Below are 18,072 nucleotides of genomic sequence, written 5' to 3' on the forward strand. Positions count from 1 at the left end.
TGACCCCAATTTTTCTCCCAGCAACATTTTTTGTGAGACTTAGCCTACTTTTCAAATGAAGTTTTTAAACAGAAAGTACTAGTGACTCACCTAGGAGATTAGGGAACAGGTAAAGATGGTGACAAGAATTTCCCCAGGAGTAGGATTTAGCAATAAATATGTGTATACATATATGGATTGAGTATATTATACATGTATATACATATATAGAATGAGTAAATTCAAATTTCAGATAAGAAACAAGTAATTATTTTAATAGATGTACCCCCCAAATATTATGTGGGACATACTTACATTAGAAAATAATTTCATTTTGGGGGCACCTGGGTGGCTCAGTGGGTTAAGCCGCTGCCTTCAGCTCAGGTCATGATCCCAGAGTCCTGGGATCAAGCCCCACATCAGGTTTTCTGCTCAGCAGGGAGCCTGATTTCCTTCCTCTTTCTGCCTGCCTCTCTGCCTACTTGTGATCTCTGTCTGTCAAATAAATAAATAAAATCTTTTTAAAATAAAGAAAATAATTTCACTTTTTCTGAAACTTAAATTTCAATGGGTGTATACATTTTCTATGCTGAATAATAAATTATTACACATTTAGCATCTTAAAAAATTACCCACTTATTATCCTACAATTTCTGTTGTTTACATGTCAGGGTACTTCTGATTTACAGCTAAGTTCTTTGCTTGGAGTCACATAAGCCTGAAATAAGCCAGGGTCAGCTGGGCTCTATGCTCATCTAGAAGCTAAATTAGAGAAGGATCCACTTCCAAATTCCTGCAGGTTGCTAAACACATCTAATTTCTTTTGATTGTATAATTTGTAGTAGCTTGCTTCTTCAAAATCAGAAACAGAGATAAAGTCTCTGTTGTTTTGATTCATTGCCTTTAGAGAAGACCTTGTTCCTTTTTTAGAAGGCTCAGATGAGGGGTGCCCGGGTGGCTCAGTCAATTGAGCATCCAACTCTTAATTTCAGCTCAGGTCATGATCTCAGGGACCTGAGATCCAGCTCCCTGTGTCAGGCTCTGCACTCCACAGGGAGTCTGCTTAAGATTCCCTCTCCCTCTGCCCCCCTGCTCCTCCCCCTGAAATAAATAAATAAATCTTTAAAAAACAAACAAACAAACAAAAAACATGGCTCAGATGATTTGATCAGGCCTACTACTATAATCTCTCTTTTGAGTAATTCAAAGTCAGCTGACTAGGGATCTTAATTGCATTGGAAAAATCTCTTCACCTTTGTCATATACTTTAACAGAATATCCCATAACCTTTACTGTATTCTACTGGGTAGAAACAGGGCACATATTCTGCCCACATTCAAGGTGAAGAGATTACACATAGGTTTGTCTCATTTGAGGTCAATCTAAGGGTGTCTACTATACTGAACATTCCATAATTATTTAGCAGCCCTATCCAGAAGAAAATATGGTTTGATAATACATGATCAACCATACTTAGAGATGGTAAATATAGACAAATTATTTTTTAACTGGTATGTACAGAAAATGACACAAGAATCATGAATTTTATGGGAATAATATGGTTTAGAGTTTTCTACTACCTCTATGTTGTTGGTATTTCCATGATTTACCTAATTATATCCAACTCAAGAAAAATTGCTAAAAATTAGCATCACATGTCTTGTGAGAGATTTGCCAATAATTTTAGAATTATTGTAACACAATCATCATTATTTGCTTGTTAATTCTATAATCATTGATTGAATTCCCACCACAAGGAATAATTGCTTTGCTCAAGCAATATAAAGATGAGCAACTCCCCATTCATCCTCTAAAATAACCAGTGGTCTAGAAAACCAGAGACATATACATTCAGATAAGCACTTCCAAATTATAAAACAGAAAACAATGGGTTAAAGCCCATTTTACTTAAATTTTAGTTTGTAAAAAAGATCATGGAAAAGTACTGCAATCAAATAAATTTTAGTCGCATCAAGATGTTGGATTCCATATCCATTCCTTAGAGATACATAACACACATTAACATAGAAGTCTGAGACACCTTATATGAAGTGCTTAAATTTGTATAATCTGTTTTTTCACAATAATTGGTGTATTACAGTCATCCTACACCTATATTTGGATTCACCACCTAAACATTTGCCTAAGCACCAAATCTTGGAGTTTTTTCTAAAATTATCTTTTTTTCCCTCTGCCCCAGTTCCCATTACTTAGTAAGCCCTTTCCATTCTGCTTCCTAAATGTGTCAAGGGCTCAAGGGTGTTTCCCTGGACATTACAGCAGTCCTGGGAGAGAGAGTTCTCTGAGATAGATCTCAGCAAAGGTCAGTTCTGGGAAGTTATTAAAAATGTTTTCACAGACAGGACAGAGATGTCTCTGAATCTATGTGTGGATCTCAGTGAAGGAAAAAGAGAGGAGTAGTTTCTGCCTTGGCTTTTTTCTCCTTTCTTTCATTTTATTCTCCGTAAATTTAATAGCTGTTCTGAAATGTCTCATAGCAGTACACCTGGATGGAAAATGAATGAATTCCATTTGCATATTTCAACAATTAAGGTGCTAAATCTCACTAATTGTGCATAATTACAATTTAGTGATTATACTAAGCAAACTATAATTTACAATTTAAGTGATTACTCTGTAATTCATTACTAAGCTATGTGACTCAGCAAAAGACAATAACATTTTTGGAGGCCTATCTTTCAAAGGATTCCATGTCAATGTTTTTCTATGAGTTTGGTTGGAAAAAAACTTCTTAGTTGCAATGCAGTCCATGGAGAGTATCTGTAAGCCGATTGTTAGTCCCCAGCTATGACCGTGCTTGCAGGACCTGTCATTGTGCAGGGTTTTGCCTCTGCCCCAAGGACTACATGACATTTTTGCACAAAGGGAGCTTTCCCTATTCAGTAGTTTACATGCTACTGTACTTTCATGCTGTTGTTGTTTTTTTACTCTTTCCCTGCTGTCACTTCTCAGCCATCAGCAATGTTTCACAGTGCTTCGACTTGCCAAATAATGGGGTTTTGTGATGTTTTCTCTGCCTGACTTGTTTGTGATCATCCTGCTTCAAATCATCAGTCAGTATGTGGTTTGGCTGCCTGTCATTCACTCAATCTTGCAGACTAGCCCCATAAAGCTGAATTGTAATGAGTGTGACTCCATCGCCACTGGGCTCACAGTGTATCACAACTGAGGAATTGTTTGAGAATATGATTTTAAATAGAAAGTATGAGCTGAAAGCCACAGGACAATATGCTATCTGTTAGTGTGCCAAAGATGTGCTCACTTGTCCTCATTAACTTCTCTAGATCATCTCTGAGTACGTCATTTGATTGGCATTTTGCTCAACTAATACACTCTCATAATCAATTTTGACCTAGAACATTCAGCTCTCTATCTTGACTGGTTTTAAGTCTTCCTATTAGTGGGTAATACACAACCTAGGATGTCTTCAAGGCTGACTGCTAACCTAAAGCATTCCTAAAATTATGCATTTACTATTTCATATCACTGCATAATTAATTCTTGAGGAAATGCCTTAAGGAATTTGGCAAGAGCACAGGCTGCAAAGGGAAAAGAAGTTTATAAAGGACTGAAAACATTATAAACCAGTCAAGGAAATAGCAGGTGGCCCAGTCATTAGTGGTAACTAAGTTTGAAATTGATTATGTGGTAACTTGAGAAAAAACAGACTTATGTTTGGGAAGGTAAATGAGTGTAGATTGTCAAGGTCTGATTCCGCAGGCATAGCTGGATCTCTCACTGTTTATTCCCAAATGATAAATAACATGTGTTTATTCCCAAACAATAAATAACATGATGACATTAACTGTCTAGATCCATCTGGTCTGACATTACTGGTGTGTAATGTTATCAAAACACTCTGTATTTTTGTAGTTCTATCGTAAGGGGTTTTTTTTTTTCTTTAATTTTATAAAAACATGTTTTCTACTTTGTATGACTGGTAAAATAATAAATAATTACATCAGAAAAAAGGGATAATAAAAAGTGCAAATACATAGAAAATAAATTACTCAAAATTTTCTTCACACAAGGACAATCATTATTTATATTTTAACGTTTTATTCCAGACTCTTTATTACTATTTATTTATGAGACTAAAATAGAAAAGAAGCAATTGCTATTATTATTTTTGGCAGAAAGACCCTGGCATCGTTTTCCTGTGAGCCTTCTCAAATATATCGTTAGAGCTGTATGCCACTCCTTTCTGAGAAAGTGTCTCATTGTCTATAAATAGCTCAAAAAAAAAATCTAGCAGTACTTGAAGTTTAGATTCATGTTGTATTCTTAGAAAGAGTAACATTTTGGAAACAAAGAGTAACTAAACTAGTGGTACTTGGTGTTAGTTCTCTACCGCATTGTTTTTCTCCCTTTCTTGGCATAATTTAATCTTTTCTTAAGGACTACCTATATCACTAAGCACCAAAATTACCATTCAAGAAATGTACCTTACTATTGTCTTGAGACTGCATAAAAAGTGTACATCATCAAAATTGTTCATCCCAATTTCCTAGTTGAAAGTAAGTTGATCTCAATATTTCAAATGGAAGATTGATTGATTTTTAAAGAATTTATTTATCTATTTATTTATCTATTTGTTTGAGAGAAAGAGAGAGCACAAGCAGGGAGAGTGGAGAGCAGAGGGAGAAGCAGGCTCCTGCTGAGCAAGGAACCGGATGAAGGACCCTAAGATCATGACCTGAGCTTAAGTCAGGCACTTAACCGACTGAGCCAGGCATCCCCAAATGGAAGTTTTAATAAAAGACACAGAAATCAACATTATAGACAAAATAAATAACTTAAACTCTAAAAGTGACCCAAGGTCCAGAGCTTTCATATTATTTGCTGTAGCTGAAGATAGAATACTGGTATTTAGGTCATGATGGGATCAATCATTGACTGCTACTATCAGGGTTGGGTTAATTGCTTTGTTTCTTCAATGTGTTGGGACTCACAAAACCTGGTAATTGCTATGAAATGACTCTGCTCTACTGGTTTCTGTTCTTTTTGATGCATCATATTTCTTTTTTCACAATGTTGTTTTTTTTTTTTCTCCAGACATTGTTACAACGACATTATTCTGTGAGTTCTCTATATTAGTTTTATTCTTTTTTTTTTTAAGATTTTATTTATTTGTTTGACAGACAGAGATCACAATTAGGCAGAAAGGCAGGCAAAGAGAGAGGAAGGGAAGCAGGCTCTCCGTTCAGCGGAGAGCCCAATGTGGGGCTCGATCCCAGGACCCTGGGATCATGACCTGAGCAGAAGGCAGAGGCTTCAACCCACTGAGCCACCCAGGCACCCCTAAGAATTAAGTTTTATTCTTAAAAGGTGTTCTGGAAATGCTAAAAACTCATGATATTAACAAAAGTTACAGGGCCACAGAATTTAATGAACAAATACATTTTTAAAAAAAAGAACTCATATTCAGAGAATTTACACAGATTTCTTTAACTTGGGACTTCTAAGAGACTTTACTGTGCTAATATGCTTTCTGAATTTCTATGATAATATGCAGGATTTCCCAGATGTATTTGCCTATGGATGTCTTATTGGAAGCATCTTGCAGAATATATTTCCTCTGGAATGATTTTGTGAAACTCTGCCTTAAGTAATTAACTGTAGGTCCTCTGGGTCTCCTTCTTAATCCAGGCAATGATTATAATTTTCATTGAAAGATATAGGATCAGCTTAAAATCAGCTCCTTCTGGGTATTGAGAATTGGACTCAGAATTCTGTTTTTTGTTTCTCTATTCAGAGCAGAGTGTTTCTAGTAAGTTTCTGCTTTGGCCTACAAGAGAGCTATCATCTAATACCAGGTAGGGCTGCTATAATCCTATTTGGTGTTTGAGTGTCAAACACACTACTTTCAACCATAGAAGCCAGCCACTCTCAGAGAGTGTTTCTTTATGTCTATGGTAATTTCTTATTGATTTTTATTTACTTTTGTTAGGCAATTAAAAGGTTTGGGTAAGGTCACTATATTTGCATGCGGTAGGTTATGATGTAGTAACAAACAATCCCACTCTTATTCAATTAAAACACAGAACTCTATTTCCTGCTTATATGTACGTAACAATGAACTCTGCACTTTTTAAGAGCCATCTAATCCAAGCGGCAAATCAGTGATTCCATACTGTCCTACCATGCCACCTTGAGGCCCCAGTGTTGGTTACTGAAGGGGAAGAGAAAGCATTAGGAATGGAGTGAGTATTTACACTATCTCTTCTGACACAGTTCTTCAATTCTTCTGAGAGGAAATAGAGAAAGTGTAAGTTTAATGCAAATCCATGCACTCGCTAAGCTTGTCCTCTTCTCTCTTCTTTCGGTTGGTGCTCAGTCACAGTCTGTGGATTCTTTCCTCTACAAGATCTTAAAAATAATGCATTTCTGCTGGTAACACTTATTAGGATCTTTCCTAAATTATTTTCTCACATTTGCAGGGCTTTATTTTTCATTTGATCATTGTTATGACCGATTCCTATTTTGTGGAATATGCACAATCCATTTTATCAGGTACTGCTCTACTTATTAAGGATACAGAAAGGGGTTCATTAGGAAAAGAACATCCACTCTCTTTTCATTTTCCAGTACGAAAACCAGTCATATTTATAAGTACATATAAACAAATCTACTAAACCACCAGACGGTGTGAGCATATTCTGTTACATATGCTGCTTTTGTCAACGAACAGGCCAAGTTTGCCATAAAACTACGTAGGAAAAGAAGATGGTCTTTGGTTCTCATCCCTCTGCATACTTTTTTTCACTCTTGATTCTTATCTTTTTCTACCCTCTCACTTTTATTAAATTTCCTCATGTTGTGTATTAGAAGCCAAATGTAAGGTAGTATTTACAGCATTTTCACCATAAGAGTTACCACTGCTCGAACTGAGAAAGTAAAATACTGAGTGACTATAAATCTAAGAACAGAGAATGGTTCCTGTCGATTCCACAGCTGATACAGGTCAGTTAATATCAGTTCTAATTCATGTATCAGTTCTAGTATATTTGCCATTGTGTGATTATAAGAGTCATAATCGCTCTCTCATTAGAATTATCTTTTCTTAAACAAAGAAATAAGATCTGATTATCTCAAAATTCTCCTCAGCTAAAAAAATTCTCAGTTGTCCTCATGCTTTATCATTTCTAACAGGTTTTTTTCACTTACTAAAGTAGAAATTCTATTTTCTATTAAGTTTTTCTCATTTAATTGACAGTAACATTTTCTGACTGACAGTGTAGTTTAATAAGATATGATGTAATGGGACAATATAGTAAGATGGATAAAATCTCTGAATTTAGAAAGCTGGTAAAAATTCCATGTCAACTCCTTGCTAGGGGTGTGTCATCTGACAAAGTATTTAACTTCTTGGTCTCAAATTCCCCATTAGTTTTAGTGACTTCTTTTTTTTTTTTTTTTAAAGATTTTATTTATCTATTTGACAGAGAGAGATCACAAGTAGGCAGAGAGGCAGGCAGAGAGAGAGGAGGAAGCAGGCTTCCAGCGGAACAGAGAGCCCATTGCAGGGCTGGATCCCAGGACCCTGGGACCAGGACCCAAGCCGAAGGCAGAGGTGTTAACCCACTGAGCCACCCAGGCGCCCCAGTTTTAGTGACTTCTTAAAAGGTGGATTAAATATGCAGATGTTCTGCACAATTCTAAGTGTGTAATGTATGTGTAGCCTACTACTAAGAGTACTAATTTTCTTTTTTAAAATGATGCAGAGAGGCATGAAGAGTTGGCAGTTTGTTTGGTAGATTTTTGGAGCCTTTAGGGAGCCTGTGATAATATGTCATACGTGCAGTGTGACCTATGGTTAGGACATGCTTTTCCCTATAGGTGTGGCTCACAGAGTGGACAGCAAGGTAGCCATGGAAATTGTGACATCAAAAACTAGGTAGATGCACATCAAAGAAAAGCCAGATTTTTCTGTGGCTTTGATGCTTGTAAAGCAAACTCCCTTTAATCAGGCATTCTTAACTCAAGAAAATATATACAATTATGGCAGGTGTGAGCTAAATACCCTGTAATATAAAAAGGATATGTAGATTGCACCCCCACCAAAGAAAATCAAGGTCATAGGGAAAATATTTCCAATTAGTATCATAGGGTACTTTTTAGTTCAACAGAAATAATTATATTCAAATTTTGATTATCCTTAATATTGGAAAGCAGAAAATATCTGTTGAGAATGCAGAGCTTTCTTGTAACTTTCAACATCCTAGAGCAGGGGTCTGCCCAGATCTACTGTACCAAATACGTGCCTACAAAATTAAACTAATTATAAATAAATTTATTTTCATTTCACAACTGAATCTTTCTGAGATTATAATAGCTGTCTGAGTGAAAAAGAAAAAAAAGGTCTGAGCTATATGTAAATCAAAGAGTAAAACAAATTTAAGCAATTTTCTTAATTGTAAGGTTTTTTCACTACTTTTTATATGCTGGTTTTAATCTTTAGGAAGGTGTATTTATTGATATTTACCTATATATCAATAGATAACTAAACGTAAATCACCATGAAGTTACTTTGTATCATAGTGTATATTTAATTCTGCATAAGAATATATGTACTATACTATCCCAGAGACATTAGGAATTCTTTAAAATGTTGATATTTATTGTTTATGATTTCAAATGCACATTAAAAGACTCTGGATATTGTCAGTTTATTTTAATTATTTGTGCCACCCTTAGATGGCTATAAAAAAGATTAATATTTCTGAAAACTCATAAGATATGTACTTTATATGTTTGTCGTCAAAATTTCCAAAGTGCCACACACACTGAGGCTTCTACTTTGTCTGTCTTTCCCTCTTGTGGCTTTATGACAAAATAGAGGAAAAAATGAAAGAAGGAAAGAAGAGGAAGGCTGGCTGCTTCTCTGCTTCCCTCAGCCTTTCTCACCACTTAGCTGGCACTTTTTTCTATTTTTCAAGGTCAGTTCTGAAGCTAAAGAAAAGTGAAAAAATAAATGACATTGTGGAAGTCTCATACTCTATCCCAGGTTTGAATCTCTGATTTGACTTTATCACCCTTGAATCTTTTAATGTAATTGCTTGCAGTAAATATGAAATGCCATATTTTTATGTTTTTGTTGAAAAGTAAAACCTTAATATATCATGTGAAACGTTTGCATCTGAATTTCATATTGTTCAAATTATGTTCTGCTACAAATCCCCGAATTCCATTATTTCCCACATCTGAAGGTTGCCTGTGTGAACTCACATACTCTTTCCTGCTTAGGGTTCATCTTTATATTAGCATCTGCATGGATCTGTGGGAAAGGAGGAGGCTACTAATTTTATTTACATCTTATAGGCACTAATTGAAGGTCTATACTTAAATTAATGTAGCAAATATAGGAAAATGACAGGCAGCTAAGTCTTATAGGGGTCAAAGCCAAGGTAATTTAGCATTGTTTTTTGTTTTGTTTTGTTTCTTTTAAGGTTTTATTTATTTGAGAGAGTGCAACAGAGAAAGAGAGAGAGAGACAGCATGGCAGGGTGGAAGGAGGAGGCAGAGGGAGTGGGAGACTCAGAACCCCCACTGAGCAGGGGGCCAATGAGATGCTGGAGCCTGAAATCATGCCCTGAGCTGAAGGCAGACGTTTAACCGACTGAGCCACCCAGGTGCCTCAACATTGTTCTATACTTGTTATTGACAACACTTCCATGTCAGTCAAGGTTTGCAGATACTAAGGATCAGTGACAAGAGTTATCCCATTCTAAGCCACCAGCTACACACCTCCACAAGATTTGCCCAGATGGGATCAGGGAGAATTTAAATGCTCTCAGCTTACAATAGTCTCTTCTTTGTGGATTTTTCTGCCTATAATGCACACTTCTTACACTGCAACTTTGTGCTGCTTTTAGCCAATTGTTTCATCTAATAGAGCTAATAAGGCATTTTTCTATAGTTTTTAAATTTTAATTTAATATTTTTAAGTATTTATGGAATAACTGTTTTATTGGCTTAGTAAGTAAATTTCCAATTGCAGTCTCTTGTTCTGTTTCAAATTTTTCACAATTACACAAATGTGAACTTATATGTCACTAGTTTATTACACTGTCTTTATGGTAAGATTAACCTAGATAGAGGAATAAAGCTACACTGGCAGATATCTGCCAGTTTGGCAAAGCAATAAGCAGAATCGGTGAATTTAATTTTTTAGAAATCAAAAGCACCTTTGCAAATTAGAATTTTAAGGAACGACTGTGTTTACTATCATGTCCGCATCTCACTTTATTTTAAAATTGTTTGAACAGCATTACTTGAAACAAACAAAAGAATCATAATAGTTATTCATAAAGGAATGCTTATTTATGTCTACAGATTTCCTAAATTTTCACCTCATACACATCCATCAATATTTTCATCAATAAAAGCTTTATATCCTTTTTAAAAACCTCCATTTTTTTGACTTTTAAAATTTTATATCTATGTATTTGACAATTACAAAAATACTTTAATCTCAAAAAACACCTTTCATCAAAAGGAATAAAAATCACCTAATATTCCTTGAATTCTGTGGCACTTTGGATGAAAAAACATACAGAATTTTAAAGTCTAAATGCACATACAGAAAAATCATTCCATAGTATTTTTTAACTGCTGCATTGTAGTCTACTTATTGTTAATATTGGCTCAAAGAAGTTCATTTCCAGTTACCTCCTACAAGTATTTTTCTTCCTTTCTTTTTTTTTTTTTTTTCTATTGAGGACCTCAATTGACTGACATATTAAATTATGCATGATCAACTGAAAAGGATCAGTTCAAATTTTGGCACTCAGTCACCATCTGTGCTTTGTACATTGACGTATCTCACATCCCTTTCATGTTTGCCTTATAAATGGTGTGACGGTTAGGCTTTTCATAATGTTTGTTGTTCCATAAAATTAATTCTAGTGATGGTCATGTTTGGAGAATAGAAAGCTCCATTCAGGAAACTGTGAAGAATTTTGAAAATAAAAATCTCCATTAGTGTGACATAATTTCTAACATTTCTCATGGCAATCACTCCAGGTGTATAGTCAATCAAATTTTTTTCAATAGCATATGATTTGGGGACCTAATTTCTATTGCAATGCAACGTCCTTCAAAAAAGCGATCTGTGGGATCTTCCTTCCTATAAATGTGCATAGCTTCAAACTTCAAAGTAAAGAAAAAGTAAAAACAATCCTCCAAATAATCCATTTACTAACAATTATTATTACTTTGTTAAGCTTAAGGAGACAACATTATATACACACTTTCATAAATGGAAGAAATATTGAACAATGAAGTCAAATATAGTAAATATAGTGCATTAGAAAATGCTCTTTAAGATTATCAGTAAAGTATTCGTATATGAGCACTGGAATAATAAGTAAATGATTTTATTACTGTTGTCTACCATGAGATACATGAGATACATGGAGCTCAAACCTGGGCACACATATTTTACTTTAACCTACACCCCAAGTATTTTCTCAAAACTTATAGTGAATTTAATTTCTATACTCTTTGTCTAATGGCCCCCATTTCTATAAAACAGAGTAAAATTCTGGAATCATTCTGGTCTACTCCTATTACCTGTCTTATTTGGGTATTCAAAGGAATGATTTGCCTTTTGTTTTTCAACTACAACTGTACGAGGCAATCCTTTCATACCAAATAAATAATGAAAATTAAAAAAAAAAAACACATTGTGGCTTATGTAAATTGTCATACTTCCCACAAAGCGCTTTCCACAGTCCAAAGATAACTTCTAGAAATTTTTGGAAATTATTTTCTACACCCACTCATTTCAAAGTTTTCTCCCTTAATGTTTGCTTCATTAGATTCAAGAAAAATATGACCAAAAGTTCTTACTAGTAAAAACGTTTCTACTGTTAAAATGTTCCCAGAAAAAAAGGAGAGGCACAAAGTCACAAGGAAGAAAAATGAACTCCTTTTCTTGGCAATCAAATGAGTATTTGGAACCAAGGATTAAATGAAGTAAAATTTCAGTTACACCTCCTCTTCTTTTCCAAAAAGTAAACAGACACTGAACTATTTTTAAGGTGTTACAAAATCAAAGGTTATAAAAGTTTTACTTTTCCAACTTGACTTTTCTTACTGATAGTAACTTTGAGAAAGAAAATTCTTTTAAATTTACTATACCATTGTTACTATACTAAATTTACTATACCATATAAACATTGTTATATGATTTAAAGTAAAGAGGAAGAGAAAAAAACGAATCATCTCAAAGCCAGGTATTTTTCTCTGATACTCTTTTTTATGTTCCTTTTAAAAACACTGAATGCACTTAATATTTTCTTTTTACCCAGGTATTCACTATGCTAACTTTCTAATAGCCAGTTTTTTCCCACCAGATACATTTGCTCCATTTCCCTTAAAAGTTTTGTATTTACTCAAGATTCTGCTTTTGATCAACATCTTTTCTTACTCATTGAGAGATTTATTCTAGGCATATGTTTCTCTAATAACTACCTATGGAATATCAAAACCATACTTCTAATATGGATCTTTTTATAGACTTATATAGACAACTACATCTCCATCTAGATATTTTCCCATGCATAGTGATTACAGATACTATTTGCATATAATGTTACATGTTGGGGAGTATGATAACCTCAAAACATAAGTTATTTTCAAAAAATAACTGTGTATTTACCCAACCACTCAATGAGGTAGCTATTGGAATTTGTCTTTGGCGGATAATAATATTATTCAACACTAATCCATGTTTCCCATAGACCTGGTGTTATTCTAAATACTACCTTTCTTAAAATATATCATTTAATCCTCACAATCAATGAATCCATAGGTAACATCATTGTCCCATTCTACATGGGTTGGAAACTTAGCACAGAGAAATTGAGTAATTTGCAAAAGTGACACAGTGGAGGACTTGTGACTTTTGTTAATTAATCTACAGGTGTTTTATTACAAACCCTGTACTTTACACCTACACTACACCGACCAGCACAGGTCTTCAATTCAATCTTATAAAAATATACATTCATGTTTTCTTCAACCCCATCTTGTTATCCTGTATTTTAAAAATTTTATTATTAATACCATGAAAATGATTCTAACGTTAAACATGGCCTGCCTCTATCTTATATCTAGCATTTAATTTTTGCTATATTCTGCAAGTATTCTTCTAATAGTTCTCACATTTGTTGCTTTCTTTGAATCGTCACGATTACTGCTTAAATCCATCTTTTCACACTAGGACTAGAGAAATAATCTCTTCTAAATTGCCTTCCTGGCATTATTAGGAAACCCTTCTAAACTGCCCTATACTCTCTAAATCAAAACATTTTAAAAATCTTATAGAAACATTACCAAATTCTTCTAACATTTTAGTAATTTTTCATTACAAAATTTTATAGGACAATATGACCTTCTTCTTCCTATCATATCAAACACATAGCCTGTTGTTAACCATTCTGGTTGTCATAACAAATTGTATAGACTTAACTAAATGAAATATCCTATTCCATGACTCCAGGATTTTGTAACATGCTGGTGTCCCCTCAAACTGCAATGAACTTTTTTTTTTTTTGCTCACTTTTTTTTGTTTTTTTTTAAGATTTTGTTTATTTACTTGAGAGAGAATGACCAAGTGATAGAGCATGGGGGGTTGGAGAAAAGAGGGAGAGGGACTCCGCAACTTGAGGTTCCATCCCACTACCCTAAAATCACTACCTGAGCCACCATCAAGAGTCGGATGTTCAATTGACTGGGCCACCCAGGCACCCTGGAATGAACTTCTATATCTTCTATATCCTAGGTGCATCTAATAATCTCTTTGTTCTGCCATCCTTCATCATAATTCCATTTATAATTGATCATTTTCACTTTTGTTTATCATCATATCTTTATGCCAAGCATTGTTGGGTGCTATATTTATATGTGGATAGATATATATAGATATGATAATATATATTATATATATATTTTATGTGGGTATATATATAAAATATATAATATATATTTCAATTATAGTACTTAAGATAATCTATCACAATAATTAATAAATATAGTTCCCATTTGAATATGAACTACATTTGTGAAGTGGAATCATAGGACTTACTACAAGGAGCAAAGAAAATGGAAAATTTAAAAGTGACTTTCAGAATTACAAGTTTGGATGACCAATTGTCAGTGAAATTATTTGGGATGATATAAATTTGAATGGATTTTGATTTTTTTTTTTTAAGATTTTATTTATTTGACAGAGAGAGATACAGCGAGAGAGGGAACACAAGCAGAGGGAGTGGGAGAGGGAGAAGCAGGCTTCCTGCCAAGCTGGGAGTCCGATGTGGGGCTTGATCCCAGGAGTCTGGGAACATGACCAGAGGTGAAGGCAGACACTTAACGACTGAGCCACCCAGGTGCCCCGATTTTTTATTTTTATTAAATTTCGTTTTGTTCTGATGTATTGCTGAAGTTTCACTATAACCATTAGCTCAAAAACCAACTTCTTTATAATAGGATACAAAGTCATTTGTATACTTTGATTAAAACTACATTATAAGGAACACATTTGAAGGAAGAAAACGCTAAAACTAAATTTTAGAAAATTCTTATATGTGAACCATTTCCACACATAGTTGAATTGTCTAAGCGATGACTGGTTATTGAAAGTTACACATACCATAGGCATTAGGTGAAGAAAAATATAAATTTAGACCAAAAGGGGAAAAAATGTCATTGTTTTTAAAATGTTGTTATGTATGTCATCTATATATATGGTTTTGAAACAATATTCAACCAATTAAAATAGTGTTTCAGTATAGTTGCCAATGAAAGCCACTTCCATAACAATCATTTCACATTCACTGTACACTTAGTAAAGGGACACAATTTAGATTTTGTAATTTTAATCAATTTCTTCAACTTTACAAAATTTACAAGTGAAAGAAGGGGATCAAAGTATAAAAGAATACACTTAAATAATAATAATAGTTGAAATTCCTCAGATAAGACACGAGACATAATTTTAAGATTTAAAAGTTCAGTGAACTTCAAGCAGGAAAATTACAAAATAAACCATGTTTAAGAACATTACAGGCAAGTTGCTACAAAAGTAAAAAATACACAGTAAAAACATCCCTAAAAAGTACAAGAAAAATAAAAACTTTTGCAGCTAAACGAAAACTGAAACTAAATAAAAAAGTAAGAGACTCTGTTGCCAGTAGACCTACAAAATATGAATAGTGAAAAAGTCTAAAATCTTGTAGATTCATAATAATAAAATTCATAATAGCAATTGTAGCATAAAGGTAGAGGGGTAACAAATTTACACAATTGTAGGTTTTCTGCATTTTAGGTGAAGTAGTACAAAAATAACTATGAGTAGATTGTAAAAAGTTAAGAATGTATTTTGTAGTTTCTTGAACAATCAATAAAACAAATAATACAAAGTGGTAAAGTAAAAAGCCGATAGGTAAATTAAAATTAATTTCTTTTTTTTTTTAAGATTTTATTTATTTATTTGATAGAGAGAGAGAGAGAGACAGCGAGAGAGAATCAAGCAGGGAAAGTGGAAGAGGAAGCAGGCTTCTCGCTGACCGGGGAGCCAGATGCGGTGCTGTATCCCAGGACCCTGGGATCATGACTTGAGCCAAAGGCAGCGGCGTAAATACTGAACCACCCGGGCGCCCCTAAAATTAATTTCTAAAAATTATTTAAACACCGAGACACCTGTGTGGTTCAGTTGGCTAAGTGTCTGCCTTTGGCTCAGTTCTTGATCTCAGGGTCCTGGGATAGAGCCCCACTTGGGGCTCCCTGCTCAGAAGGAATCTGCTTCTCCCTCTCCCTCTGCCTCCTCCCCTCTGCTCATGCTCATGCTCATGCTCTGTCTGTCTCTCTCAAATAAGTAAATATAATCTTTAAAAAAATTAAAAATAAATAAAAGTTATTTAAAGACTAACAAGTATCACCTAAAGAAACTTTAAGTAAATTAAAGAAATTATTTTTTCTCTTTTTCAACAACTTGCATATTAACCATATAATACTTCCTTTGCCCTAATTATATATAAAAACAAAACAGAACAAACAACTGCAACCATATCTAAGAAAGAAGGTGAACAAAAGCTCCCATGCTTTCATTCTCTGAACCTGACACAGCTTAAGTACTCTTTCCTCCACTATCCCCAAATTCCTCTCTCCTCCCACCCTCCATACACAAATCATTACCTTGAAAGACTTTGTAACTAAGGCTGTGTTGTGGTGGAAAGACAATGGAGAACTCTTAATTAGATTATTCCAGTTAATTGAAAGTAATTATGTATTTGCACAGCTAAATTTATGAATGGTCCAGGCAGTTTTTAATTTTAAGATGTGTTAGAGAATTGTGAGATAACCAGATATATACCCTGTACCCTCAACTCCATAACTAGAGATATTTTTTGCTTATTTATGAAGCCTTCTTGATCTCTATGAGTTTCTAAAGATTCAAAGGGTATTTCAAAGGAGGATTAAGAACTATGAGCAAAGGAATAGTACAACAGTTAAGAAATCACAAAGAACCCAAATTGGGAAAGCAAATTATACGTTTGCTTTGTAATCTTAATCACCGCTAGCTTTTTTTTTTTTTTTTAAACAAGAAGTTTATTTAAACAACAAGAGGCTTGACTTGAAGGGAAAACTATCTAGGATTCATTTCTTTTAGAGTAATTTATCCTTACTTAAAGACAGATTGCCTTACATGTAACAGCTACGTACAAAAAAGTTACAAAACTGTCCTTGGTTTTACAATGATAAATGAAAAACATTAAAATTCTCCAATTGAATAAGGTATGCAAGGATTTTTGTGTCGCTCTTTTTTTTGTTAAACAGTGAGAGCAAAATAACTTACTGGAATATAAAGAAAAGAGCTGACTGAGCATGCCACTAATGGAGAGAGAGGGTGTTTTCACAGAAGCAGTGTTTTCCCCCATCCCATCTCTGTTTGATGTCGATCAAAACATACCATTGGCCATTTAGTAAAAAAAAAAAAAAAAAAAAAAAAATGCAATATGCTTGTGCACATACCCAGTTACTTTATGTACAATAAGGGAATGGGGAAGCGGAAAATGAAAGAATAGAGAAAACTATACTGTAGTAGTCAGGATGTGGTGGAACCGAACTGCGGCTTTCTAATGGAGAATGTCTTCTCGGTCTGGAGGAACCGAGTTCTGGAGTAAAGTAGCAGGTTCCCTTTTTAGTACACACCTCCAGTCTGCTGCTGGAACACATCAACTGTATCTCCATGCTCCATTTCCAACTGTGCAGGTGTGTCTGTTTCATTGACTGGCTGCCCAGCAAATCCGAACCTGATCTGCCTCATTGACAAACCCTATCACTCACAATAGGCTTTCATTAGTTTACTAAGTGTGTATGCCTCTTAATCTTCAAGTGCACCACAGAACCATCCTGCAGCAAAGCTTCAAATTAATATGATCGTTGTTCTCAGTCTTGACTCCTTCCTTGATCTTTTCGTCGGCCATGGCGAGCACTGAAGTCTTCTCAGCTGCAGCTTCACAAAAGAGGTACCAGGTCTGCACCGAAGGAGCACAGGGCAGCACCAGGAGCCTCAGAAGAAGGAGGTGGCAACCGGGAGGAGGGAGAGGGCGCAGGCACACACCACTGGCTTTTTAAGATAGTTTCTATGACTGTAAAATGGAAGGACTGAATTAGGTTGTAGTAAAAGTATTTGAGTCCTGAAATTTCATTATTATGATAATAATATTCCATTTCCGGAGCATAAGCCAAGTGTTTCATATACATTACTTCATTTAAGCTTCATTACAAACTGTAAGGGAGAGATCATTATCCCTATATTAAAAAACATAAAATTAAATTTCAGAAAGTTATCTCAGATAAGAGAAAGAATCTAAACAAAATCAGACTTTGAAGCTATCAGCCTTATTTTAAGAATTTGTGGGTTATTGAGGTATATATTACTGAGTCAAATGATTAAGTATTAAGGTAGCATGGGGTCAAAATCCATGTAGTGACTCAGTCAACATTTATTAAATACTTAATATGAGGATGCCATCATGTTTATTCTAAGTAATCAAAGATTTT

At 34.5% G+C, this 18,072-nt stretch overlaps 1 pseudogene across 1 annotated transcript; it reads right to left on the minus strand.

Annotated features, from left to right (window-relative positions):
- Positions 1-17,206: 17,206 nt before the first annotated feature.
- Positions 17,207-17,492, minus strand: LOC308340446 (small ubiquitin-related modifier 2-like; annotated as a pseudogene). The gene is made up of 2 exons: positions 17,353-17,492; positions 17,207-17,283 (listed from the first exon to the last, which is right to left on the minus strand). The product of its transcript is annotated as a small ubiquitin-related modifier 2-like (transcript).
- Positions 17,493-18,072: the final 580 nt, after the last annotated feature.

Source organism: Martes martes (assembly GCF_963455335.1).
Source record: "Martes martes genome assembly, chromosome: 3".
NCBI lineage: Eukaryota > Metazoa > Chordata > Mammalia > Carnivora > Mustelidae > Martes > Martes martes.